The 27,021-nt window shown below is 35.3% G+C and overlaps 13 non-coding genes across 13 annotated transcripts; 6 read left to right on the top strand and 7 right to left on the bottom strand.

Annotated features, from left to right (window-relative positions):
- Nucleotides 1–182: 182 nt before the first annotated feature.
- Nucleotides 183–289, bottom strand: LOC129964341 (U6 spliceosomal RNA). The gene has a single exon (XR_008784123.1). It is a non-coding gene; the product is annotated as a U6 spliceosomal RNA (small nuclear RNA).
- Nucleotides 290–1,236: 947 nt separating this feature from the next.
- LOC129964385 (U1 spliceosomal RNA) lies at nucleotides 1,237–1,397 on the top strand. Its single transcript, XR_008784164.1, has one exon. It is a non-coding gene; the product is annotated as a U1 spliceosomal RNA (small nuclear RNA).
- A 3,183-nt stretch (nucleotides 1,398–4,580) lies between these two features.
- LOC129964340 (U6 spliceosomal RNA) lies at nucleotides 4,581–4,687 on the bottom strand. Its single transcript, XR_008784122.1, has one exon. It is a non-coding gene; the product is annotated as a U6 spliceosomal RNA (small nuclear RNA).
- A 947-nt stretch (nucleotides 4,688–5,634) lies between these two features.
- Nucleotides 5,635–5,795, top strand: LOC129964384 (U1 spliceosomal RNA). Its single transcript, XR_008784163.1, has one exon. It is a non-coding gene; the product is annotated as a U1 spliceosomal RNA (small nuclear RNA).
- Nucleotides 5,796–8,979: 3,184 nt separating this feature from the next.
- On the bottom strand, nucleotides 8,980–9,086 carry LOC129964339 (U6 spliceosomal RNA). Its single transcript, XR_008784121.1, has one exon. It is a non-coding gene; the product is annotated as a U6 spliceosomal RNA (small nuclear RNA).
- A 947-nt stretch (nucleotides 9,087–10,033) lies between these two features.
- On the top strand, nucleotides 10,034–10,194 carry LOC129964383 (U1 spliceosomal RNA). Its single transcript, XR_008784162.1, has one exon. It is a non-coding gene; the product is annotated as a U1 spliceosomal RNA (small nuclear RNA).
- Nucleotides 10,195–13,377: 3,183 nt separating this feature from the next.
- On the bottom strand, nucleotides 13,378–13,484 carry LOC129964338 (U6 spliceosomal RNA). Its single transcript, XR_008784120.1, has one exon. It is a non-coding gene; the product is annotated as a U6 spliceosomal RNA (small nuclear RNA).
- Nucleotides 13,485–14,431: 947 nt separating this feature from the next.
- Nucleotides 14,432–14,592, top strand: LOC129964382 (U1 spliceosomal RNA). The gene has a single exon (XR_008784161.1). It is a non-coding gene; the product is annotated as a U1 spliceosomal RNA (small nuclear RNA).
- A 3,184-nt stretch (nucleotides 14,593–17,776) lies between these two features.
- Nucleotides 17,777–17,883, bottom strand: LOC129964336 (U6 spliceosomal RNA). Its single transcript, XR_008784118.1, has one exon. It is a non-coding gene; the product is annotated as a U6 spliceosomal RNA (small nuclear RNA).
- A 947-nt stretch (nucleotides 17,884–18,830) lies between these two features.
- On the top strand, nucleotides 18,831–18,991 carry LOC129964381 (U1 spliceosomal RNA). The gene has a single exon (XR_008784160.1). It is a non-coding gene; the product is annotated as a U1 spliceosomal RNA (small nuclear RNA).
- A 3,182-nt stretch (nucleotides 18,992–22,173) lies between these two features.
- On the bottom strand, nucleotides 22,174–22,280 carry LOC129964335 (U6 spliceosomal RNA). The gene has a single exon (XR_008784117.1). It is a non-coding gene; the product is annotated as a U6 spliceosomal RNA (small nuclear RNA).
- A 947-nt stretch (nucleotides 22,281–23,227) lies between these two features.
- On the top strand, nucleotides 23,228–23,388 carry LOC129964379 (U1 spliceosomal RNA). The gene has a single exon (XR_008784158.1). It is a non-coding gene; the product is annotated as a U1 spliceosomal RNA (small nuclear RNA).
- A 3,189-nt stretch (nucleotides 23,389–26,577) lies between these two features.
- LOC129964334 (U6 spliceosomal RNA) lies at nucleotides 26,578–26,684 on the bottom strand. Its single transcript, XR_008784116.1, has one exon. It is a non-coding gene; the product is annotated as a U6 spliceosomal RNA (small nuclear RNA).
- Nucleotides 26,685–27,021: the final 337 nt, after the last annotated feature.

The following is a 27,021-nucleotide window of genomic DNA, read 5'->3' as shown; positions in this document are numbered from 1 at the left end:
AACCCTCATTTCAAATTTCATAAATTATTTTTGAATACTAAAAACATATTAATTGCTATAAAAGACTTATTGAAATTAACAAAGTGCTCGAAATCTAATTTGTTTAAATTTCACTTTGACGAGACATTGCACTTATCTGACACGTAACAAGAACATTCTCCAAAGGAAATTAGTATCAAGCAAAAAATGTGGAACGCTTCACGATTTTGCGTGTCATCCTTGCGCAGGGGCCATGCTAATCTTCTCTGTATCGTTCCAATTTTAGTATATGTACTGCCGAAGCGAGTACAAACACATTTCAGTGCCGGTTCCTATATATACCCTACCGTAGCTCTGCTATTTACATAGTGGTAATGCACCGGAAATTGCATGTTTACGAGGGGCAATGCTGAATGATTATTTCAGATTTCATTTGAGCATTGCCGGACGTTCGGCCAGAAATCGACATCGAACATTTTAAAAGTTGCAAAGCCATGTTCTTCTCTTTCGGAATATCACCATTTCAAGAAACGAATGCATAACAGAAGAGTGCCATCCAAAGTGTAAAACGATATGCGATTTCCGGATTGAAAGTAAACTTGCTAATTAAAATTTTGTTTTGATTTAAAAAAAATATATATATATCCGTCCGAGGTATTTTCATTTTTTTCCTTCCATTTTCTCATTTTTCATGTCGTGTGCTATCGCCATACATCGAAATCATCTGTACGTGCTACTCTTTTTCGAGATACAAATAAATGTGCAAAACTGAGACGACAACACAATAGAACAAAATGCAAATAAAACACCTATTATGAATTCCAATGAAAAGCGAAGATACTAACTACTTCGAAGAGAAAAATTCTTCAATCACCAGAGAGATTAGAAGATGCATTATTCTCTCACCAAAAGACAGCCTTTCTTTTTTACACAAGACATTCCATTTCTGCATATCGCCGTTGCTCATCACTTGGATTGATAGTATTATGGTCCTGTAAATATTTTTGCTTCTGAAAATTTCCCACAAAAGAAAGGAGTGATTCTTAAAATTCTTCTTGTCTGACTGACGTGTCATATTGTGTTACGATAGAATGGGAAAATTTGTTTTAACAGTGTGGAGGAAATCTAAAGTCGATCTTCGGATTGCCAATGAAATTCAAGAATCTGCATGGATATAAAATCATTTTCGTCAAGTCAAGTTACCACTTTTAGAATTGGAGAATGATAGATATGAAGTTTCGCAGGCTGATTGCTCGCATACTTACCTGGCACTGGGGATGCCTTGATCAATAAGGAGGCTCCCCCGAGCAGAGGCCTTCCATTGCACTTCGGAGGGTTGACGTTCGCCACATCCGCAAATCGCGGTTGCTTGGGGTGCATAATTTTTGGTAGTTGGGACTGCGTTCGCGCTGTCCCAGATATTTTACGAAAAGAAGAAATAGAGTGAATACGCTAATTACTTTCACGTTACCCACACCAGGCTGAGAAACATTTATTCAAGATACGCTTCGGCTGTTACTGCAACGAACTCATGGCTTGCTATATGAAGATGATAAAGAGTCAGTTTTTTCCAACATGGCTTTTCTGCACCTCAAACTCATAAGTGCTGCATGTCGAATGCATACCCGTGATGATCGCTACGACTTCATCGCGCTTTTAATTTAAAAGCTTATCGCCTTGACCAGAGCTCTTGGTTAATGTAGCTACAGCATTAAATTCGTAAAGCGTACAACAGATTTCGCATTACAACTCGCATCTGCAGAGGAAATAGAGTCTACGAAGGGAAAAGTCATCTCAACTGCCACAGTCACGACTTATGAAATGATACAATTCACTCCTTTAAGAATGATGATAAGCAAATCTCAGGCACAACTACTTGTGCAATCTTTCATACAATATTCTACTGCCATGTTTAAAATGCAGTAGGATCCGTCGATGTAAAGCATTACTGATGTATTTTATTCGAATAAAAGTTATTAAATTTCAAAGGGAATTTATTACAATCAACTTTTGGTTTGGCATCCATGATTTTTTCTCCAGCGTCACGAAATCATTTGCACTTGTCCACGTATGGTGATCTTTCTTGACATTTTGGATCAATTATTATGTAAACCAATTATGTGGTTTTCTAGATTTTAAATTTAATGATAAGAAGACGATTCGAACTTTGAAACATGCATAAAAAACAAAATAACAAGAAATAGCTGTATTAAAAGGAATAATATGCCTATATATTCATAATTAGATTAAAAATTTCAAAAGCTATATTAAGAGAAAGTGTTCAAAGGAAAATGTGCATTGACAATTAGAAGTAAATGCATTCGTAGTGTTCGAGTGAGTAGTACGAAAGTCGTCGCATAAAATGAAAGGTAGCGAGCGCCATCTATTCTTTGTTTATAAATAATATAAGTTCGTGATTTTCCGTACTACATCCAGAATCAATGCAATTTATTTGGCTTCAAATTATTGCGAATTAAACCGCTAATTTAGAACGATCATATTCATTAAGAGCAATCACATGCAGAATAATGTATTTCGCATTTACTCTTTGAGCGATCGCTGCGCCACACTTCGGAGGCGTTTGCAAGCTCTCGGGTATTAAACTCTATTCATTCGAAATGACATCGTAAACGTTACTATGCCCTTTCGGTCCACGTTTTGCTACGCGCTTATAACCTTCGAAAAAATAAAAATACTCTTTTGTTAGAAATTTTCTGTAATTCTAACCGCCTTTGACGATCAGTCGGTCCGATGGAATTAACGGTTGTTAAAAATTTCAGATAAATAATAGTATATGTGTAACTTTATCTCAATAGATTTCTCATTAAAATACCCCCGAACTTCAAATTTTGACAGTCATATAATTGATATACTGTAGGAGTGTTACACCATTCTGTTCACGGTGCTAGGCATTTCCCTAATTTTTTGTTTTTATTTTTATACATCCCATTACATCTCAGGAAAGATATCCGGTATTTGAAAATGGGGGCAATTTACAATCCCCCCCCCACACACACACACCCATACATTGATTGTAATGTTAAACGTATAATATAAGCACACTAAAGTTTCGAACCATATAATGAAAATAGACCTTGCACTGAAAAGTACTGAGAATGTATAATGATACGAGACGTATCTTCGCATTTTTATCATCAGCAATAATAGACAAAAGCTTGTATGAAATATTCATAGCAATGTTGGAATCTGAGTTTCGCTTCAGTAAAGTAATGCATTGTTTTAAAATATGATCAGAGTCTTTTCTTTTCTTTTTTAAATATTGACAAAGGAAAGGAACGAAAAATTCAACCAGAAACAGTGTTGTGCCAAAGTATCATTGGAAGTATGTGACTATCAAACATTATCATAGAAAAATTAAATAATTTTTTTAAACTTTAAGATGATGCAAAGATTATTTTTGTGCTGTGAAATTTTCGTAAAATTAATTTCTCTTGAATCGAAACTAATCAAATAATTGAAACAAATTATTGAGAAACTATAGTAAGAGCACTGGAAACATCAGATCCTCCATTTAAAATTTTTAGAGCTGCAGTAAAAGAGGGCAAACTGCACCTTGCAGTGCCACGCGGAGGGAGCGCCAAGTGTTCAGGGTCGTCTTTTTATTACCTACACCCTAACAAGAGAGAGAGTTGGAGAAAGAGCCGGACACCTGAAAACTGGACAAGTTTTATAATATCCTGTCACAAGAAATCTCAACCGCCTATTGAGAGACGGTGGGAGCACCTAGGAATGAAGCTGAGCCGACACCTCTCACACCAGATCTGCGATCGCGGAGACGAGCGATCATGGGAAACGGGCCTGAAAGCTTCGCGCTCCCGTGAGTTATAGAAAAAGTTTCAATTTAAATAATGCTTTCAATTTTAGAGGTATGCGAACTGGTAATTAAAAGTTTTCTACTTTTTTCTCCGAATAGATAGTACTGAGTACCTTCAGTCGATAAAAATTAGAAATAGAAATTTCATTTTAAAAATTTCATAAATTTCAGTTTAATTTTTTTTCCAAGCCTATGTTTATTTTTAGGAACACACCAGTCTTCCAGTATTAAATTTAGTTTAGTTTTAGAGCAAATAATTGAATTTTCGAAAATATTGTTTATAATTATTATTCCCTCATTCTGACCGCAAATAATCTCAATATATTTTTGGCGAATTACTAATTTGTTATCGGCAAGATAGAAATTGCTAACCTGGAAAACACTTAATCATCCTCTCCCTCAAAATGATTCTTTTAAAAATTTCCTCCTCCAATTTTAAGTTTCTAGCGTTTTCTTCATTCATGATAATTAGTGTTCCCAACTTTCCCCGTCTTGTTATCAATTTTGAAGAGCAGCAGTAGTTTTGTCTTAGTCGCGATAACACTGCATAAAATTGCGAGTTCTTATAATGTTCCGAGAAGTGAAACCCTCATTTCAAATTTCATAAATTATTTTTGAATACTAAAAACATATTAATTGCTATAAAAGACTTATTGAAATTAACAAAGTGCTCGAAATCTAATTTGTTTAAATTTCACTTTGACGAGACATTGCACTTATCTGACACGTAACAAGAACATTCTCCAAAGGAAATTAGTATCAAGCAAAAAATGTGGAACGCTTCACGATTTTGCGTGTCATCCTTGCGCAGGGGCCATGCTAATCTTCTCTGTATCGTTCCAATTTTAGTATATGTACTGCCGAAGCGAGTACAAACACATTTCAGTGCCGGTTCCTATATATACCCTACCGTAGCTCTGCTATTTACATAGTGGTAATGCACCGGAAATTGCATGTTTACGAGGGGCAATGCTGAATGATTATTTCAGATTTCATTTGAGCATTGCCGGACGTTCGGCCAGAAATCGACATCGAACATTTTAAAAGTTGCAAAGCCATGTTCTTCTCTTTCGGAATATCACCATTTCAAGAAACGAATGCATAACAGAAGAGTGCCATCCAAAGTGTAAAACGATATGCGATTTCCGGATTGAAAGTAAACTTGCTAATTAAAATTTTGTTTTGATTTAAAAAAAATATATATATATCCGTCCGAGGTATTTTCATTTTTTTCCTTCCATTTTCTCATTTTTCATGTCGTGTGCTATCGCCATACATCGAAATCATCTGTACGTGCTACTCTTTTTCGAGATACAAATAAATGTGCAAAACTGAGACGACAACACAATAGAACAAAATGCAAATAAAACACCTATTATGAATTCCAATGAAAAGCGAAGATACTAACTACTTCGAAGAGAAAAATTCTTCAATCACCAGAGAGATTAGAAGATGCATTATTCTCTCACCAAAAGACAGCCTTTCTTTTTTACACAAGACATTCCATTTCTGCATATCGCCGTTGCTCATCACTTGGATTGATAGTATTATGGTCCTGTAAATATTTTTGCTTCTGAAAATTTCCCACAAAAGAAAGGAGTGATTCTTAAAATTCTTCTTGTCTGACTGACGTGTCATATTGTGTTACGATAGAATGGGAAAATTTGTTTTAACAGTGTGGAGGAAATCTAAAGTCGATCTTCGGATTGCCAATGAAATTCAAGAATCTGCATGGATATAAAATCATTTTCGTCAAGTCAAGTTACCACTTTTAGAATTGGAGAATGATAGATATGAAGTTTCGCAGGCTGATTGCTCGCATACTTACCTGGCACTGGGGATGCCTTGATCAATAAGGAGGCTCCCCCGAGCAGAGGCCTTCCATTGCACTTCGGAGGGTTGACGTTCGCCACATCCGCAAATCGCGGTTGCTTGGGGTGCATAATTTTTGGTAGTTGGGACTGCGTTCGCGCTGTCCCAGATATTTTACGAAAAGAAGAAATAGAGTGAATACGCTAATTACTTTCACGTTACCCACACCAGGCTGAGAAACATTTATTCAAGATACGCTTCGGCTGTTACTGCAACTAACTCATGGCTTGCTATATGAAGATGATAAAGAGTCAGTTTTTTCCAACATGGCTTTTCTGCACCTCAAACTCATAAGTGCTGCATGTCGAATGCATACCCGTGATGATCGCTACGACTTCATCGCGCTTTTAATTTAAAAGCTTATCGCCTTGACCAGAGCTCTTGGTTAATGTAGCTACAGCATTAAATTCGTAAAGCGTACAACAGATTTCGCATTACAACTCGCATCTGCAGAGGAAATAGAGTCTACGAAGGGAAAAGTCATCTCAACTGCCACAGTCACGACTTATGAAATGATACAATTCACTCCTTTAAGAATGATGATAAGCAAATCTCAGGCACAACTACTTGTGCAATCTTTCATACAATATTCTACTGCCATGTTTAAAATGCAGTAGGATCCGTCGATGTAAAGCATTACTGATGTATTTTATTCGAATAAAAGTTATTAAATTTCAAAGGGAATTTATTACAATCAACTTTTGGTTTGGCATCCATGATTTTTTCTCCAGCGTCACGAAATCATTTGCACTTGTCCACGTATGGTGATCTTTCTTGACATTTTGGATCAATTATTATGTAAACCAATTATGTGGTTTTCTAGATTTTAAATTTAATGATAAGAAGACGATTCGAACTTTGAAACATGCATAAAAAACAAAATAACAAGAAATAGCTGTATTAAAAGGAATAATATGCCTATATATTCATAATTAGATTAAAAATTTCAAAAGCTATATTAAGAGAAAGTGTTCAAAGGAAAATGTGCATTGACAATTAGAAGTAAATGCATTCGTAGTGTTCGAGTGAGTAGTACGAAAGTCGTCGCATAAAATGAAAGGTAGCGAGCGCCATCTATTCTTTGTTTATAAATAATATAAGTTCGTGATTTTCCGTACTACATCCAGAATCAATGCAATTTATTTGGCTTCAAATTATTGCGAATTAAACCGCTAATTTAGAACGATCATATTCATTAAGAGCAATCACATGCAGAATAATGTATTTCGCATTTACTCTTTGAGCGATCGCTGCGCCACACTTCGGAGGCGTTTGCAAGCTCTCGGGTATTAAACTCTATTCATTCGAAATGACATCGTAAACGTTACTATGCCCTTTCGGTCCACGTTTTGCTACGCGCTTATAACCTTCGAAAAAATAAAAATACTCTTTTGTTAGAAATTTTCTGTAATTCTAACCGCCTTTGACGATCAGTCGGTCCGATGGAATTAACGGTTGTTAAAAATTTCAGATAAATAATAGTATATGTGTAACTTTATCTCAATAGATTTCTCATTAAAATACCCCCGAACTTCAAATTTTGACAGTCATATAATTGATATACTGTAGGAGTGTTACACCATTCTGTTCACGGTGCTAGGCATTTCCCTAATTTTTTGTTTTTATTTTTATACATCCCATTACATCTCAGGAAAGATATCCGGTATTTGAAAATGGGGGCAATTTACAATCCCCCCCCCACACACACACACCCATACATTGATTGTAATGTTAAACGTATAATATAAGCACACTAAAGTTTCGAACCATATAATGAAAATAGACCTTGCACTGAAAAGTACTGAGAATGTATAATGATACGAGACGTATCTTCGCATTTTTATCATCAGCAATAATAGACAAAAGCTTGTATGAAATATTCATAGCAATGTTGGAATCTGAGTTTCGCTTCAGTAAAGTAATGCATTGTTTTAAAATATGATCAGAGTCTTTTCTTTTCTTTTTTAAATATTGACAAAGGAAAGGAACGAAAAATTCAACCAGAAACAGTGTTGTGCCAAAGTATCATTGGAAGTATGTGACTATCAAACATTATCATAGAAAAATTAAATAATTTTTTTAAACTTTAAGATGATGCAAAGATTATTTTTGTGCTGTGAAATTTTCGTAAAATTAATTTCTCTTGAATCGAAACTAATCAAATAATTGAAACAAATTATTGAGAAACTATAGTAAGAGCACTGGAAACATCAGATCCTCCATTTAAAATTTTTAGAGCTGCAGTAAAAGAGGGCAAACTGCACCTTGCAGTGCCACGCGGAGGGAGCGCCAAGTGTTCAGGGTCGTCTTTTTATTACCTACACCCTAACAAGAGAGAGAGTTGGAGAAAGAGCCGGACACCTGAAAACTGGACAAGTTTTATAATATCCTGTCACAAGAAATCTCAACCGCCTATTGAGAGACGGTGGGAGCACCTAGGAATGAAGCTGAGCCGACACCTCTCACACCAGATCTGCGATCGCGGAGACGAGCGATCATGGGAAACGGGCCTGAAAGCTTCGCGCTCCCGTGAGTTATAGAAAAAGTTTCAATTTAAATAATGCTTTCAATTTTAGAGGTATGCGAACTGGTAATTAAAAGTTTTCTACTTTTTTCTCCGAATAGATAGTACTGAGTACCTTCAGTCGATAAAAATTAGAAATAGAAATTTCATTTTAAAAATTTCATAAATTTCAATTTAATTTTTTTTTCCAAGCCTATGTTTATTTTTAGGAACACACCAGTCTTCCAGTATTAAATTTAGTTTAGTTTTAGAGCAAATAATTGAATTTTCGAAAATATTGTTTATAATTATTATTCCCTCATTCTGACCGCAAATAATCTCAATATATTTTTGGCGAATTACTAATTTGTTATCGGCAAGATAGAAATTGCTAACCTGGAAAACACTTAATCATCCTCTCCCTCAAAATGATTCTTTTAAAAATTTCCTCCTCCAATTTTAAGTTTCTAGCGTTTTCTTCATTCATGATAATTAGTGTTCCCAACTTTCCCCGTCTTGTTATCAATTTTGAAGAGCAGCAGTAGTTTTGTCTTAGTCGCGATAACACTGCATAAAATTGCGAGTTCTTATAATGTTCCGAGAAGTGAAACCCTCATTTCAAATTTCATAAATTATTTTTGAATACTAAAAACATATTAATTGCTATAAAAGACTTATTGAAATTAACAAAGTGCTCGAAATCTAATTTGTTTAAATTTCACTTTGACGAGACATTGCACTTATCTGACACGTAACAAGAACATTCTCCAAAGGAAATTAGTATCAAGCAAAAAATGTGGAACGCTTCACGATTTTGCGTGTCATCCTTGCGCAGGGGCCATGCTAATCTTCTCTGTATCGTTCCAATTTTAGTATATGTACTGCCGAAGCGAGTACAAACACATTTCAGTGCCGGTTCCTATATATACCCTACCGTAGCTCTGCTATTTACATAGTGGTAATGCACCGGAAATTGCATGTTTACGAGGGGCAATGCTGAATGATTATTTCAGATTTCATTTGAGCATTGCCGGACGTTCGGCCAGAAATCGACATCGAACATTTTAAAAGTTGCAAAGCCATGTTCTTCTCTTTCGGAATATCACCATTTCAAGAAACGAATGCATAACAGAAGAGTGCCATCCAAAGTGTAAAACGATATGCGATTTCCGGATTGAAAGTAAACTTGCTAATTAAAATTTTGTTTTGATTTAAAAAAAATATATATATATCCGTCCGAGGTATTTTCATTTTTTTCCTTCCATTTTCTCATTTTTCATGTCGTGTGCTATCGCCATACATCGAAATCATCTGTACGTGCTACTCTTTTTCGAGATACAAATAAATGTGCAAAACTGAGACGACAACACAATAGAACAAAATGCAAATAAAACACCTATTATGAATTCCAATGAAAAGCGAAGATACTAACTACTTCGAAGAGAAAAATTCTTCAATCACCAGAGAGATTAGAAGATGCATTATTCTCTCACCAAAAGACAGCCTTTCTTTTTTACACAAGACATTCCATTTCTGCATATCGCCGTTGCTCATCACTTGGATTGATAGTATTATGGTCCTGTAAATATTTTTGCTTCTGAAAATTTCCCACAAAAGAAAGGAGTGATTCTTAAAATTCTTCTTGTCTGACTGACGTGTCATATTGTGTTACGATAGAATGGGAAAATTTGTTTTAACAGTGTGGAGGAAATCTAAAGTCGATCTTCGGATTGCCAATGAAATTCAAGAATCTGCATGGATATAAAATCATTTTCGTCAAGTCAAGTTACCACTTTTAGAATTGGAGAATGATAGATATGAAGTTTCGCAGGCTGATTGCTCGCATACTTACCTGGCACTGGGGATGCCTTGATCAATAAGGAGGCTCCCCCGAGCAGAGGCCTTCCATTGCACTTCGGAGGGTTGACGTTCGCCACATCCGCAAATCGCGGTTGCTTGGGGTGCATAATTTTTGGTAGTTGGGACTGCGTTCGCGCTGTCCCAGATATTTTACGAAAAGAAGAAATAGAGTGAATACGCTAATTACTTTCACGTTACCCACACCAGGCTGAGAAACATTTATTCAAGATACGCTTCGGCTGTTACTGCAACTAACTCATGGCTTGCTATATGAAGATGATAAAGAGTCAGTTTTTTCCAACATGGCTTTTCTGCACCTCAAACTCATAAGTGCTGCATGTCGAATGCATACCCGTGATGATCGCTACGACTTCATCGCGCTTTTAATTTAAAAGCTTATCGCCTTGACCAGAGCTCTTGGTTAATGTAGCTACAGCATTAAATTCGTAAAGCGTACAACAGATTTCGCATTACAACTCGCATCTGCAGAGGAAATAGAGTCTACGAAGGGAAAAGTCATCTCAACTGCCACAGTCACGACTTATGAAATGATACAATTCACTCCTTTAAGAATGATGATAAGCAAATCTCAGGCACAACTACTTGTGCAATCTTTCATACAATATTCTACTGCCATGTTTAAAATGCAGTAGGATCCGTCGATGTAAAGCATTACTGATGTATTTTATTCGAATAAAAGTTATTAAATTTCAAAGGGAATTTATTACAATCAACTTTTGGTTTGGCATCCATGATTTTTTCTCCAGCGTCACGAAATCATTTGCACTTGTCCACGTATGGTGATCTTTCTTGACATTTTGGATCAATTATTATGTAAACCAATTATGTGGTTTTCTAGATTTTAAATTTAATGATAAGAAGACGATTCGAACTTTGAAACATGCATAAAAAACAAAATAACAAGAAATAGCTGTATTAAAAGGAATAATATGCCTATATATTCATAATTAGATTAAAAATTTCAAAAGCTATATTAAGAGAAAGTGTTCAAAGGAAAATGTGCATTGACAATTAGAAGTAAATGCATTCGTAGTGTTCGAGTGAGTAGTACGAAAGTCGTCGCATAAAATGAAAGGTAGCGAGCGCCATCTATTCTTTGTTTATAAATAATATAAGTTCGTGATTTTCCGTACTACATCCAGAATCAATGCAATTTATTTGGCTTCAAATTATTGCGAATTAAACCGCTAATTTAGAACGATCATATTCATTAAGAGCAATCACATGCAGAATAATGTATTTCGCATTTACTCTTTGAGCGATCGCTGCGCCACACTTCGGAGGCGTTTGCAAGCTCTCGGGTATTAAACTCTATTCATTCGAAATGACATCGTAAACGTTACTATGCCCTTTCGGTCCACGTTTTGCTACGCGCTTATAACCTTCGAGAAAATAAAAATACTCTTTTGTTAGAAATTTTCTGTAATTCTAACCGCCTTTGACGATCAGTCGGTCCGATGGAATTAACGGTTGTTAAAAATTTCAGATAAATAATAGTATATGTGTAACTTTATCTCAATAGATTTCTCATTAAAATACCCCCGAACTTCAAATTTTGACAGTCATATAATTGATATACTGTAGGAGTGTTACACCATTCTGTTCACGGTGCTAGGCATTTCCCTAATTTTTTGTTTTTATTTTTATACATCCCATTACATCTCAGGAAAGATATCCGGTATTTGAAAATGGGGGCAATTTACAATCCCCCCCCCCACACACACACCCATACATTGATTGTAATGTTAAACGTATAATATAAGCACACTAAAGTTTCGAACCATATAATGAAAATTGACCTTGCACTGAAAAGTACTGAGAATGTATAATGATACGAGACGTATCTTCGCATTTTTATCATCAGCAATAATAGACAAAAGCTTGTATGAAATATTCATAGCAATGTTGGAATCTGAGTTTCGCTTCAGTAAAGTAATGCATTGTTTTAAAATATGATCAGAGTCTTTTCTTTTCTTTTTTAAATATTGACAAAGGAAAGGAACGAAAAATTCAACCAGAAACAGTGTTGTGCCAAAGTATCATTGGAAGTATGTGACTATCAAACATTATCATAGAAAAATTAAATAATTTTTTTAAACTTTAAGATGATGCAAAGATTATTTTTGTGCTGTGAAATTTTCGTAAAATTAATTTCTCTTGAATCGAAACTAATCAAATAATTGAAACAAATTATTGAGAAACTATAGTAAGAGCACTGGAAACATCAGATCCTCCATTTAAAATTTTTAGAGCTGCAGTAAAAGAGGGCAAACTGCACCTTGCAGTGCCACGCGGAGGGAGCGCCAAGTGTTCAGGGTCGTCTTTTTATTACCTACACCCTAACAAGAGAGAGAGTTGGAGAAAGAGCCGGACACCTGAAAACTGGACAAGTTTTATAATATCCTGTCACAAGAAATCTCAACCGCCTATTGAGAGACGGTGGGAGCACCTAGGAATGAAGCTGAGCCGACACCTCTCACACCAGATCTGCGATCGCGGAGACGAGCGATCATGGGAAACGGGCCTGAAAGCTTCGCGCTCCCGTGAGTTATAGAAAAAGTTTCAATTTAAATAATGCTTTCAATTTTAGAGGTATGCGAACTGGTAATTAAAAGTTTTCTACTTTTTTCTCCGAATAGATAGTACTGAGTACCTTCAGTCGATAAAAATTAGAAATAGAAATTTCATTTTAAAAATTTCATAAATTTCAGTTTAATTTTTTTTTCCAAGCCTATGTTTATTTTTAGGAACACACCAGTCTTCCAGTATTAAATTTAGTTTAGTTTTAGAGCAAATAATTGAATTTTCGAAAATATTGTTTATAATTATTATTCCCTCATTCTGACCGCAAATAATCTCAATATATTTTTGGCGAATTACTAATTTGTTATCGGCAAGATAGAAATTGCTAACCTGGAAAACACTTAATCATCCTCTCCCTCAAAATGATTCTTTTAAAAATTTCCTCCTCCAATTTTAAGTTTCTAGCGTTTTCTTCATTCATGATAATTAGTGTTCCCAACTTTCCCCGTCTTGTTATCAATTTTGAAGAGCAGCAGTAGTTTTGTCTTAGTCGCGATAACACTGCATAAAATTGCGAGTTCTTATAATGTTCCGAGAAGTGAAACCCTCATTTCAAATTTCATAAATTATTTTTGAATACTAAAAACATATTAATTGCTATAAAAGACTTATTGAAATTAACAAAGTGCTCGAAATCTAATTTGTTTAAATTTCACTTTGACGAGACATTGCACTTATCTGACACGTAACAAGAACATTCTCCAAAGGAAATTAGTATCAAGCAAAAAATGTGGAACGCTTCACGATTTTGCGTGTCATCCTTGCGCAGGGGCCATGCTAATCTTCTCTGTATCGTTCCAATTTTAGTATATGTACTGCCGAAGCGAGTACAAACACATTTCAGTGCCGGTTCCTATATATACCCTACCGTAGCTCTGCTATTTACATAGTGGTAATGCACCGGAAATTGCATGTTTACGAGGGGCAATGCTGAATGATTATTTCAGATTTCATTTGAGCATTGCCGGACGTTCGGCCAGAAATCGACATCGAACATTTTAAAAGTTGCAAAGCCATGTTCTTCTCTTTCGGAATATCACCATTTCAAGAAACGAATGCATAACAGAAGAGTGCCATCCAAAGTGTAAAACGATATGCGATTTCCGGATTGAAAGTAAACTTGCTAATTAAAATTTTGTTTTGATTTAAAAAAAATATATATATATCCGTCCGAGGTATTTTCATTTTTTTCCTTCCATTTTCTCATTTTTCATGTCGTGTGCTATCGCCATACATCGAAATCATCTGTACGTGCTACTCTTTTTCGAGATACAAATAAATGTGCAAAACTGAGACGACAACACAATAGAACAAAATGCAAATAAAACACCTATTATGAATTCCAATGAAAAGCGAAGATACTAACTACTTCGAAGAGAAAAATTCTTCAATCACCAGAGAGATTAGAAGATGCATTATTCTCTCACCAAAAGACAGCCTTTCTTTTTTACACAAGACATTCCATTTCTGCATATCGCCGTTGCTCATCACTTGGATTGATAGTATTATGGTCCTGTAAATATTTTTGCTTCTGAAAATTTCCCACAAAAGAAAGGAGTGATTCTTAAAATTCTTCTTGTCTGACTGACGTGTCATATTGTGTTACGATAGAATGGGAAAATTTGTTTTAACAGTGTGGAGGAAATCTAAAGTCGATCTTCGGATTGCCAATGAAATTCAAGAATCTGCATGGATATAAAATCATTTTCGTCAAGTCAAGTTACCACTTTTAGAATTGGAGAATGATAGATATGAAGTTTCGCAGGCTGATTGCTCGCATACTTACCTGGCACTGGGGATGCCTTGATCAATAAGGAGGCTCCCCCGAGCAGAGGCCTTCCATTGCACTTCGGAGGGTTGACGTTCGCCACATCCGCAAATCGCGGTTGCTTGGGGTGCATAATTTTTGGTAGTTGGGACTGCGTTCGCGCTGTCCCAGATATTTTACGAAAAGAAGAAATAGAGTGAATACGCTAATTACTTTCACGTTACCCACACCAGGCTGAGAAACATTTATTCAAGATACGCTTCGGCTGTTACTGCAACTAACTCATGGCTTGCTATATGAAGATGATAAAGAGTCAGTTTTTTCCAACATGGCTTTTCTGCACCTCAAACTCATAAGTGCTGCATGTCGAATGCATACCCGTGATGATCGCTACGACTTCATCGCGCTTTTAATTTAAAAGCTTATCGCCTTGACCAGAGCTCTTGGTTAATGTAGCTACAGCATTAAATTCGTAAAGCGTACAACAGATTTCGCATTACAACTCGCATCTGCAGAGGAAATAGAGTCTACGAAGGGAAAAGTCATCTCAACTGCCACAGTCACGACTTATGAAATGATACAATTCACTCCTTTAAGAATGATGATAAGCAAATCTCAGGCACAACTACTTGTGCAATCTTTCATACAATATTCTACTGCCATGTTTAAAATGCAGTAGGATCCGTCGATGTAAAGCATTACTGATGTATTTTATTCGAATAAAAGTTATTAAATTTCAAAGGGAATTTATTACAATCAACTTTTGGTTTGGCATCCATGATTTTTTCTCCAGCGTCACGAAATCATTTGCACTTGTCCACGTATGGTGATCTTTCTTGACATTTTGGATCAATTATTATGTAAACCAATTATGTGGTTTTCTAGATTTTAAATTTAATGATAAGAAGACGATTCGAACTTTGAAACATGCATAAAAAACAAAATAACAAGAAATAGCTGTATTAAAAGGAATAATATGCCTATATATTCATAATTAGATTAAAAATTTCAAAAGCTATATTAAGAGAAAGTGTTCAAAGGAAAATGTGCATTGACAATTAGAAGTAAATGCATTCGTAGTGTTAAGTGAGTAGTACGAAAGTCGTCGCATAAAATGAAAGGTAGCGAGCGCCATCTATTCTTTGTTTATAAATAATATAAGTTCGTGATTTTCCGTACTACATCCAGAATCAATGCAATTTATTTGGCTTCAAATTATTGCGAATTAAACCGCTAATTTAGAACGATCATATTCATTAAGAGCAATCACATGCAGAATAATGTATTTCGCATTTACTCTTTGAGCGATCGCTGCGCCACACTTCGGAGGCGTTTGCAAGCTCTCGGGTATTAAACTCTATTCATTCGAAATGACATCGTAAACGTTACTATGCCCTTTCGGTCCACGTTTTGCTACGCGCTTATAACCTTCGAAAAAATAAAAATACTCTTTTGTTAGAAATTTTCTGTAATTCTAACCGCCTTTGACGATCAGTCGGTCCGATGGAATTAACGGTTGTTAAAAATTTCAGATAAATAATAGTATATGTGTAACTTTATCTCAATAGATTTCTCATTAAAATACCCCCGAACTTCAAATTTTGACAGTCATATAATTGATATACTGTAGGAGTGTTACACCATTCTGTTCACGGTGCTAGGCATTTCCCTAATTTTTTGTTTTTATTTTTATACATCCCATTACATCTCAGGAAAGATATCCGGTATTTGAAAATGGGGGCAATTTACAATCCCCCCCCCCACACACACACACCCATACATTGATTGTAATGTTAAACGTATAATATAAGCACACTAAAGTTTCGAACCATATAATGAAAATAGACCTTGCACTGAAAAGTACTGAGAATGTATAATGATACGAGACGTATCTTCGCATTTTTATCATCAGCAATAATAGACAAAAGCTTGTATGAAATATTCATAGCAATGTTGGAATCTGAGTTTCGCTTCAGTAAAGTAATGCATTGTTTTAAAATATGATCAGAGTCTTTTCTTTTCTTTTTTAAATATTGACAAAGGAAAGGAACGAAAAATTCAACCAGAAACAGTGTTGTGCCAAAGTATCATTGGAAGTATGTGACTATCAAACATTATCATAGAAAAATTAAATAATTTTTTTAAACTTTAAGATGATGCAAAGATTATTTTTGTGCTGTGAAATTTTCGTAAAATTAATTTCTCTTGAATCGAAACTAATCAAATAATTGAAACAAATTATTGAGAAACTATAGTAAGAGCACTGGAAACATCAGATCCTCCATTTAAAATTTTTAGAGCTGCAGTAAAAGAGGGCAAACTGCACCTTGCAGTGCCACGCGGAGGGAGCGCCAAGTGTTCAGGGTCGTCTTTTTATTACCTACACCCTAACAAGAGAGAGAGTTGGAGAAAGAGCCGGACACCTGAAAACTGGACAAGTTTTATAATATCCTGTCACAAGAAATCTCAACCGCCTATTGAGAGACGGTGGGAGCACCTAGGAATGAAGCTGAGCCGACACCTCTCACACCAGATCTGCGATCGCGGAGACGAGCGATCATGGGAAACGGGCCTGAAAGCTTCGCGCTCCCGTGAGTTATAGAAAAAGTTTCAATTTAAATAATGCTTTCAATTTTAGAGGTATGCGAACTGGTAATTAAAAGTTTTCTACTTTTTTCTCCGAATAGATAGTACTGAGTACCTTCAGTCGATAAAAATTAGAAATAGAAATTTCATTTTAAAAATTTCATAAATTTCAGTTTAATTTTTTTTTCCAAGCCTATGTTTATTTTTAGGAACACACCAGTCTTCCAGTATTAAATTTAGTTTAGTTTTAGAGCAAATAATTGAATTTTCGAAAATATTGTTTATAATTATTATTCCCTCATTCTGACCGCAAATAATCTCAATATATTTTTGGCGAATTACTAATTTGTTATCGGCAAGATAGAAATTGCTAACCTGGAAAACACTTAATCATCCTCTCCCTCAAAATGATTCTTTTAAAAATTTCCTCCTCCAATTTTAAGTTTCTAGCGTTTTCTTCATTCATGATAATTAGTGTTCCCAACTTTCCCCGTCTTGTTATCAATTTTGAAGAGCAGCAGTAGTTTTGTCTTAGTCGCGATAACACTGCATAAAATTGCGAGTTCTTATAATGTTCCGAGAAGTGAAACCCTCATTTCAAATTTCATAAATTATTTTTGAATACTAAAAACATATTAATTGCTATAAAAGACTTATTGAAATTAACAAAGTGCTCGAAATCTAATTTGTTTAAATTTCACTTTGACGAGACATTGCACTTATCTGACACGTAACAAGAACATTCTCCAAAGGAAATTAGTATCAAGCAAAAAATGTGGAACGCTTCACGATTTTGCGTGTCATCCTTGCGCAGGGGCCATGCTAATCTTCTCTGTATCGTTCCAATTTTAGTATATGTACTGCCGAAGCGAGTACAAACACATTTCAGTGCCGGTTCCTATATATACCCTACCGTAGCTCTGCTATTTACATAGTGGTAATGCACCGGAAATTGCATGTTTACGAGGGGCAATGCTGAATGATTATTTCAGATTTCATTTGAGCATTGCCGGACGTTCGGCCAGAAATCGACATCGAACATTTTAAAAGTTGCAAAGCCATGTTCTTCTCTTTCGGAATATCACCATTTCAAGAAACGAATGCATAACAGAAGAGTGCCATCCAAAGTGTAAAACGATATGCGATTTCCGGATTGAAAGTAAACTTGCTAATTAAAATTTTGTTTTGATTTAAAAAAAATATATATATATCCGTCCGAGGTATTTTCATTTTTTTCCTTCCATTTTCTCATTTTTCATGTCGTGTGCTATCGCCATACATCGAAATCATCTGTACGTGCTACTCTTTTTCGAGATACAAATAAATGTGCAAAACTGAGACGACAACACAATAGAACAAAATGCAAATAAAACACCTATTATGAATTCCAATGAAAAGCGAAGATACTAACTACTTCGAAGAGAAAAATTCTTCAATCACCAGAGAGATTAGAAGATGCATTATTCTCTCACCAAAAGACAGCCTTTCTTTTTTACACAAGACATTCCATTTCTGCATATCGCCGTTGCTCATCACTTGGATTGATAGTATTATGGTCCTGTAAATATTTTTGCTTCTGAAAATTTCCCACAAAAGAAAGGAGTGATTCTTAAAATTCTTCTTGTCTGACTGACGTGTCATATTGTGTTACGATAGAATGGGAAAATTTGTTTTAACAGTGTGGAGGAAATCTAAAGTCGATCTTCGGATTGCCAATGAAATTCAAGAATCTGCATGGATATAAAATCATTTTCGTCAAGTCAAGTTACCACTTTTAGAATTGGAGAATGATAGATATGAAGTTTCGCAGGCTGATTGCTCGCATACTTACCTGGCACTGGGGATGCCTTGATCAATAAGGAGGCTCCCCCGAGCAGAGGCCTTCCATTGCACTTCGGAGGGTTGACGTTCGCCACATCCGCAAATCGCGGTTGCTTGGGGTGCATAATTTTTGGTAGTTGGGACTGCGTTCGCGCTGTCCCAGATATTTTACGAAAAGAAGAAATAGAGTGAATACGCTAATTACTTTCACGTTACCCACACCAGGCTGAGAAACATTTATTCAAGATACGCTTCGGCTGTTACTGCAACTAACTCATGGCTTGCTATATGAAGATGATAAAGAGTCAGTTTTTTCCAACATGGCTTTTCTGCACCTCAAACTCATAAGTGCTGCATGTCGAATGCATACCCGTGATGATCGCTACGACTTCATCGCGCTTTTAATTTAAAAGCTTATCGCCTTGACCAGAGCTCTTGGTTAATGTAGCTACAGCATTAAATTCGTAAAGCGTACAACAGATTTCGCATTACAACTCGCATCTGCAGAGGAAATAGAGTCTACGAAGGGAAAAGTCATCTCAACTGCCACAGTCACGACTTATGAAATGATACAATTCACTCCTTTAAGAATGATGATAAGCAAATCTCAGGCACAACTACTTGTGCAATCTTTCATACAATATTCTACTGCCATGTTTAAAATGCAGTAGGATCCGTCGATGTAAAGCATTACTGATGTATTTTATTCGAATAAAAGTTATTAAATTTCAAAGGGAATTTATTACAATCAACTTTTGGTTTGGCATCCATGATTTTTTCTCCAGCGTCACGAAATCATTTGCACTTGTCCACGTATGGTGATCTTTCTTGACATTTTGGATCAATTATTATGTAAACCAATTATGTGGTTTTCTAGATTTTAAATTTAATGATAAGAAGACGATTCGAACTTTGAAACATGCATAAAAAACAAAATAACAAGAAATAGCTGTATTAAAAGGAATAATATGCCTATATATTCATAATTAGATTAAAAATTTCAAAAGCTATATTAAGAGAAAGTGTTCAAAGGAAAATGTGCATTGACAATTAGAAGTAAATGCATTCGTAGTGTTCGAGTGAGTAGTACGAAAGTCGTCGCATAAAATGAAAGGTAGCGAGCGCCATCTATTCTTTGTTTATAAATAATATAAGTTCGTGATTTTCCGTACTACATCCAGAATCAATGCAATTTATTTGGCTTCAAATTATTGCGAATTAAACCGCTAATTTAGAACGATCATATTCATTAAGAGCAATCACATGCAGAATAATGTATTTCGCATTTACTCTTTGAGCGATCGCTGCGCCACACTTCGGAGGCGTTTGCAAGCTCTCGGGTATTAAACTCTATTCATTCGAAATGACATCGTAAACGTTACTATGCCCTTTCGGTCCACGTTTTGCTACGCGCTTATAACCTTCGAAAAAATAAAAATACTCTTTTGTTAGAAATTTTCTGTAATTCTAACCGCCTTTGACGATCAGTCGGTCCGATGGAATTAACGGTTGTTAAAAATTTCAGATAAATAATAGTATATGTGTAACTTTATCTCAATAGATTTCTCATTAAAATACCCCCGAACTTCAAATTTTGACAGTCATATAATTGATATACTGTAGGAGTGTTACACCATTCTGTTCACGGTGCTAGGCATTTCCCTAATTTTTTGTTTTTATTTTTATACATCCCATTACATCTCAGGAAAGATATCCGGTATTTGAAAATGGGGGCAATTTACAATCCACCCCCCACACACACACCCATACATTGATTGTAATGTTAAACGTATAATATAAGCACACTAAAGTTTCGAACCATATAATGAAAATAGACCTTGCACTGAAAAGTACTGAGAATGTATAATGATACGAGACGTATCTTCGCATTTTTATCATCAGCAATAATAGACAAAAGCTTGTATGAAATATTCATAGCAATGTTGGAATCTGAGTTTCGCTTCAGTAAAGTAATGCATTGTTTTAAAATATGATCAGAGTCTTTTCTTTTCTTTTTTAAATATTGACAAAGGAAAGGAACGAAAAATTCAACCAGAAACAGTGTTGTGCCAAAGTATCATTGGAAGTATGTGACTATCAAACATTATCATAGAAAAATTAAATAATTTTTTTAAACTTTAAGATGATGCAAAGATTATTTTTGTGCTGTGAAATTTTCGTAAAATTAATTTCTCTTGAATCGAAACTAATCAAATAATTGAAACAAATTATTGAGAAACTATAGTAAGAGCACTGGAAACATCAGATCCTCCATTTAAAATTTTTAGAGCTGCAGTAAAAGAGGGCAAACTGCACCTTGCAGTGCCACGCGGAGGGAGCGCCAAGTGTTCAGGGTCGTCTTTTTATTACCTACACCCTAACAAGAGAGAGAGTTGGAGAAAGAGCCGGACACCTGAAAACTGGACAAGTTTTATAATATCCTGTCACAAGAAATCTCAACCGCCTATTGAGAGACGGTGGGAGCACCTAGGAATGAAGCTGAGCCGACACCTCTCACACCAGATCTGCGATCGCGGAGACGAGCGATCATGGGAAACGGGCCTGAAAGCTTCGCGCTCCCGTGAGTTATAGAAAAAGTTTCAATTTAAATAATGCTTTCAATTTTAGAGGTATGCGAACTGGTAATTAAAAGTTTTCTACTTTTTTCTCCGAATAGATAGTACTGAGTACCTTCAGTCGATAAAAATTAGAAATAGAAATTTCATTTTAAAAATTTCATAAATTTCAATTTAATTTTTTTTTCCAAGCCTATGTTTATTTTTAGGAACACACCAGTCTTCCAGTATTAAATTTAGTTTAGTTTTAGAGCAAATAATTGAATTTTCGAAAATATTGTTTATAATTATTATTCCCTCATTCTGACCGCAAATAATCTCAATATATTTTTGGCGAATTACTAATTTGTTATCGGCAAGATAGAAATTGCTAACCTGGAAAACACTTAATCATCCTCTCCCTCAAAATGATTCTTTTAAAAATTTCCTCCTCCAATTTTAAGTTTCTAGCGTTTTCTTCATTCATGATAATTAGTGTTCCCAACTTTCCCCGTCTTGTTATCAATTTTGAAGAGCAGCAGTAGTTTTGTCTTAGTCGCGATAACACTGCATAAAATTGCGAGTTCTTATAATGTTCCGAGAAGTGAAACCCTCATTTCAAATTTCATAAATTATTTTTGAATACTAAAAACATATTAATTGCTATAAAAGACTTATTGAAATTAACAAAGTGCTCGAAATCTAATTTGTTTAAATTTCACTTTGACGAGACATTGCACTTATCTGACACGTAACAAGAACATTCTCCAAAGGAAATTAGTATCAAGCAAAAAATGTGGAACGCTTCACGATTTTGCGTGTCATCCTTGCGCAGGGGCCATGCTAATCTTCTCTGTATCGTTCCAATTTTAGTATATGTACTGCCGAAGCGAGTACAAACACATTTCAGTGCCGGTTCCTATATATACCCTACCGTAGCTCTGCTATTTACATAGTGGTAATGCACCGGAAATTGCATGTTTACGAGGGGCAATGCTGAATGATTATTTCAGATTTCATTTGAGCATTGCCGGACGTTCGGCCAGAAATCGACATCGAACATTTTAAAAGTTGCAAAGCCATGTTCTTCTCTTTCGGAATATCACCATTTCAAGAAACGAATGCATAACAGAAGAGTGCCATCCAAAGTGTAAAACGATATGCGATTTCCGGATTGAAAGTAAACTTGCTAATTAAAATTTTGTTTTGATTTAAAAAAAATATATATATATCCGTCCGAGGTATTTTCATTTTTTTCCTTCCATTTTCTCATTTTTCATGTCGTGTGCTATCGCCATACATCGAAATCATCTGTACGTGCTACTCTTTTTCGAGATACAAATAAATGTGCAAAACTGAGACGACAACACAATAGAACAAAATGCAAATAAAACACCTATTATGAATTCCAATGAAAAGCGAAGATACTAACTACTTCGAAGAGAAAAATTCTTCAATCACCAGAGAGATTAGAAGATGCATTATTCTCTCACCAAAAGACAGCCTTTCTTTTTTACACAAGACATTCCATTTCTGCATATCGCCGTTGCTCATCACTTGGATTGATAGTATTATGGTCCTGTAAATATTTTTGCTTCTGAAAATTTCCCACAAAAGAAAGGAGTGATTCTTAAAATTCTTCTTGTCTGACTGACGTGTCATATTGTGTTACGATAGAATGGGAAAATTTGTTTTAACAGTGTGGAGGAAATCTAAAGTCGATCTTCGGATTGCCAATGAAATTCAAGAATCTGCATGGATATAAAATCATTTTCGTCAAGTCAAGTTACCACTTTTAGAATTGGAGAATGATAGATATGAAGTTTCGCAGGCTGATTACTCGCATACTTACCTGGCACTGGGGATGCCTTGATCAATAAGGAGGCTCCCCCGAGCAGAGGCCTTCCATTGCACTTCGGAGGGTTGACGTTCGCCACATCCGCAAATCGCGGTTGCTTGGGGTGCATAATTTTTGGTAGTTGGGACTGCGTTCGCGCTGTCCCAGATATTTTACGAAAAGAAGAAATAGAGTGAATACGCTAATTACTTTCACGTTACCCACACCAGGCTGAGAAACATTTATTCAAGATACGCTTCGGCTGTTACTGCAACTAACTCATGGCTTGCTATATGAAGATGATAAAGAGTCAGTTTTTTCCAACATGGCTTTTCTGCACCTCAAACTCATAAGTGCTGCATGTCGAATGCATACCCGTGATGATCGCTACGACTTCATCGCGCTTTTAATTTAAAAGCTTATCGCCTTGACCAGAGCTCTTGGTTAATGTAGCTACAGCATTAAATTCGTAAAGCGTACAACAGATTTCGCATTACAACTCGCATCTGCAGAGGAAATAGAGTCTACGAAGGGAAAAGTCATCTCAACTGCCACAGTCACGACTTATGAAATGATACAATTCACTCCTTTAAGAATGATGATAAGCAAATCTCAGGCACAACTACTTGTGCAATCTTTCATACAATATTCTACTGCCATGTTTAAAATGCAGTAGGATCCGTCGATGTAAAGCATTACTGATGTATTTTATTCGAATAAAAGTTATTAAATTTCAAAGGGAATTTATTACAATCAACTTTTGGTTTGGCATCCATGATTTTTTCTCCAGCGTCACGAAATCATTTGCACTTGTCCACGTATGGTGATCTTTCTTGACATTTTGGATCAATTATTATGTAAACCAATTATGTGGTTTTCTAGATTTTAAATTTAATGATAAGAAGACGATTCGAACTTTGAAACATGCATAAAAAACAAAATAACAAGAAATAGCTGTATTAAAAGGAATAATATGCCTATATATTCATAATTAGATTAAAAATTTCAAAAGCTATATTAAGAGAAAGTGTTCAAAGGAAAATGTGCATTGACAATTAGAAGTAAATGCATTCGTAGTGTTCGAGTGAGTAGTACGAAAGTCGTCGCATAAAATGAAAGGTAGCGAGCGCCATCTATTCTTTGTTTATAAATAATATAAGTTCGTGATTTTCCGTACTACATCCAGAATCAATGCAATTTATTTGGCTTCAAATTATTGCGAATTAAACCGCTAATTTAGAACGATCATATTCATTAAGAGCAATCACATGCAGAATAATGTATTTCGCATTTACTCTTTGAGCGATCGCTGCGCCACACTTCGGAGGCGTTTGCAAGCTCTCGGGTATTAAACTCTATTCATTCGAAATGACATCGTAAACGTTACTATGCCCTTTCGGTCCACGTTTTGCTACGCGCTTATAACCTTCGAAAAAATAAAAATACTCTTTTGTTAGAAATTTTCTGTAATTCTAACCGCCTTTGACGATCAGTCGGTCCGATGGAATTAACGGTTGTTAAAAATTTCAGATAAATAATAGTATATGTGTAACTTTATCTCAATAGATTTCTCATTAAAATACCCCCGAACTTCAAATTTTGACAGTCATATAATTGATATACTGTAGGAGTGTTACACCATTCTGTTCACGGTGCTAGGCATTTCCCTAATTTTTTGTTTTTATTTTTATACATCCCATTACATCTCAGGAAAGATATCCGGTATTTGAAAATGGGGGCAATTTACAATCCCCCCCCCACACACACACACCCATACATTGATTGTAATGTTAAACGTATAATATAAGCACACTAAAGTTTCGAACCATATAATGAAAATAGACCTTGCACTGAAAAGTACTGAGAATGTATAATGATACGAGACGTATCTTCGCATTTTTATCATCAGCAATAATAGACAAAAGCTTGTATGAAATATTCATAGCAATGTTGGAATCTGAGTTTCGCTTCAGTAAAGTAATGCATTGTTTTAAAATATGATCAGAGTCTTTTCTTTTCTTTTTTAAATATTGACAAAGGAAAGGAACGAAAAATTCAACCAGAAACAGTGTTGTGCCAAAGTATCATTGGAAGTATGTGACTATCAAACATTATCATAGAAAAATTAAATAATTTTTTTAAACTTTAAGATGATGCAAAGATTATTTTTGTGCTGTGAAATTTTCGTAAAATTAATTTCTCTTGAATCGAAACTAATCAAATAATTGAAACAAATTATTGAGAAACTATAGTAAGAGCACTGGAAACATCAGATCCTCCATTTAAAATTTTTAGAGCTGCAGTAAAAGAGGGCAAACTGCACCTTGCAGTGCCACGCGGAGGGAGCGCCAAGTGTTCAGGGTCGTCTTTTTATTACCTACACCCTAACAAGAGAGAGAGTTGGAGAAAGAGCCGGACACCTGAAAACTGGACAAGTTTTATAATATCCTGTCACAAGAAATCTCAACCGCCTATTGAGAGACGGTGGGAGCACCTAGGAATGAAGCTGAGCCGACACCTCTCACACCAGATCTGCGATCGCGGAGACGAGCGATCATGGGAAACGGGCCTGAAAGCTTCGCGCTCCCGTGAGTTATAGAAAAAGTTTCAATTTAAATAATGCTTTCAATTTTAGAGGTATGCGAACTGGTAATTAAAAGTTTTCTACTTTTTTCTCCGAATAGATAGTACTGAGTACCTTCAGTCGATAAAAATTAGAAATAGAAATTTCATTTTAAAAATTTCATAAATTTCAATTTAATTTTTTTTTCCAAGCCTATGTTTATTTTTAGGAACACACCAGTCTTCCAGTATTAAATTTAGTTTAGTTTTAGAGCAAATAATTGAATTTTCGAAAATATTGTTTATAATTATTATTCCCTCATTCTGACCGCAAATAATCTCAATATATTTTTGGCGAATTACTAATTTGTTATCGGCAAGATAGAAATTGCTAACCTGGAAAACACTTAATCATCCTCTCCCTCAAAATGATTCTTTTAAAAATTTCCTCCTCCAATTTTAAGTTTCTAGCGTTTTGTTTTCTTCATTCATGATAATTAGTGTTCCCAACTTTCCCCGTCTTGTTATCAATTTTGAAGAGCAGCAGTAGTTTTGTCTTAGTCGCGATAACACTGCATAAAATTGCGAGTTCTTATAATGTTCCGAGAAGTGAAACCCTCATTTCAAATTTCATAAATTATTTTTGAATACTAAAAACATATTAATTGCTATAAAAGACTTATTGAAATTAACAAAGTGCTCGAAATCTAATTTGTTTAAATTTCACTTTGACGAGACATTGCACTTATCTGACACGTAACAAGAACATTCTCCAAAGGAAATTAGTATCAAGCAAAAAATGTGGAACGCTTCACGATTTTGCGTGTCATCCTTGCGCAGGGGCCATGCTAATCTTCTCTGTATCGTTCCAATTTTAGTATATGTACTGCCGAAGCGAGTACAAACACATTTCAGTGCCGTTCCTATATATACCCTACCGTAGCTCTGCTATTTACATAGTGGTAATGCACCGAAATTGCATGTTTACGAGGGGCAATGCTGAATGATTATTTCAGATTTCATTTGAGCATTGCCGGACGTTCGGCCAGAAATCGACATCGAACATTTTAAAAGTTGCAAAGCCATGTTCTTCTCCTTTCGGAATATCACCATTTCAAGAAACGAATGCAAACAGAAGAGTGCCATCCAAGTGTAAAACGATATGCGATTTCCGGATTGAAAGTAAACTTGCTAATTAAAATTTTTGTTTGATTTAAAAAAAATATATATATATCCGTC

The sequence above is a fragment of the Argiope bruennichi genome, chromosome 3 (assembly GCF_947563725.1).
Source record: "Argiope bruennichi chromosome 3, qqArgBrue1.1, whole genome shotgun sequence".
Taxonomy (NCBI): domain Eukaryota; kingdom Metazoa; phylum Arthropoda; class Arachnida; order Araneae; family Araneidae; genus Argiope; species Argiope bruennichi.
This window is presented reverse-complemented; position numbering and strand designations above follow the sequence as displayed.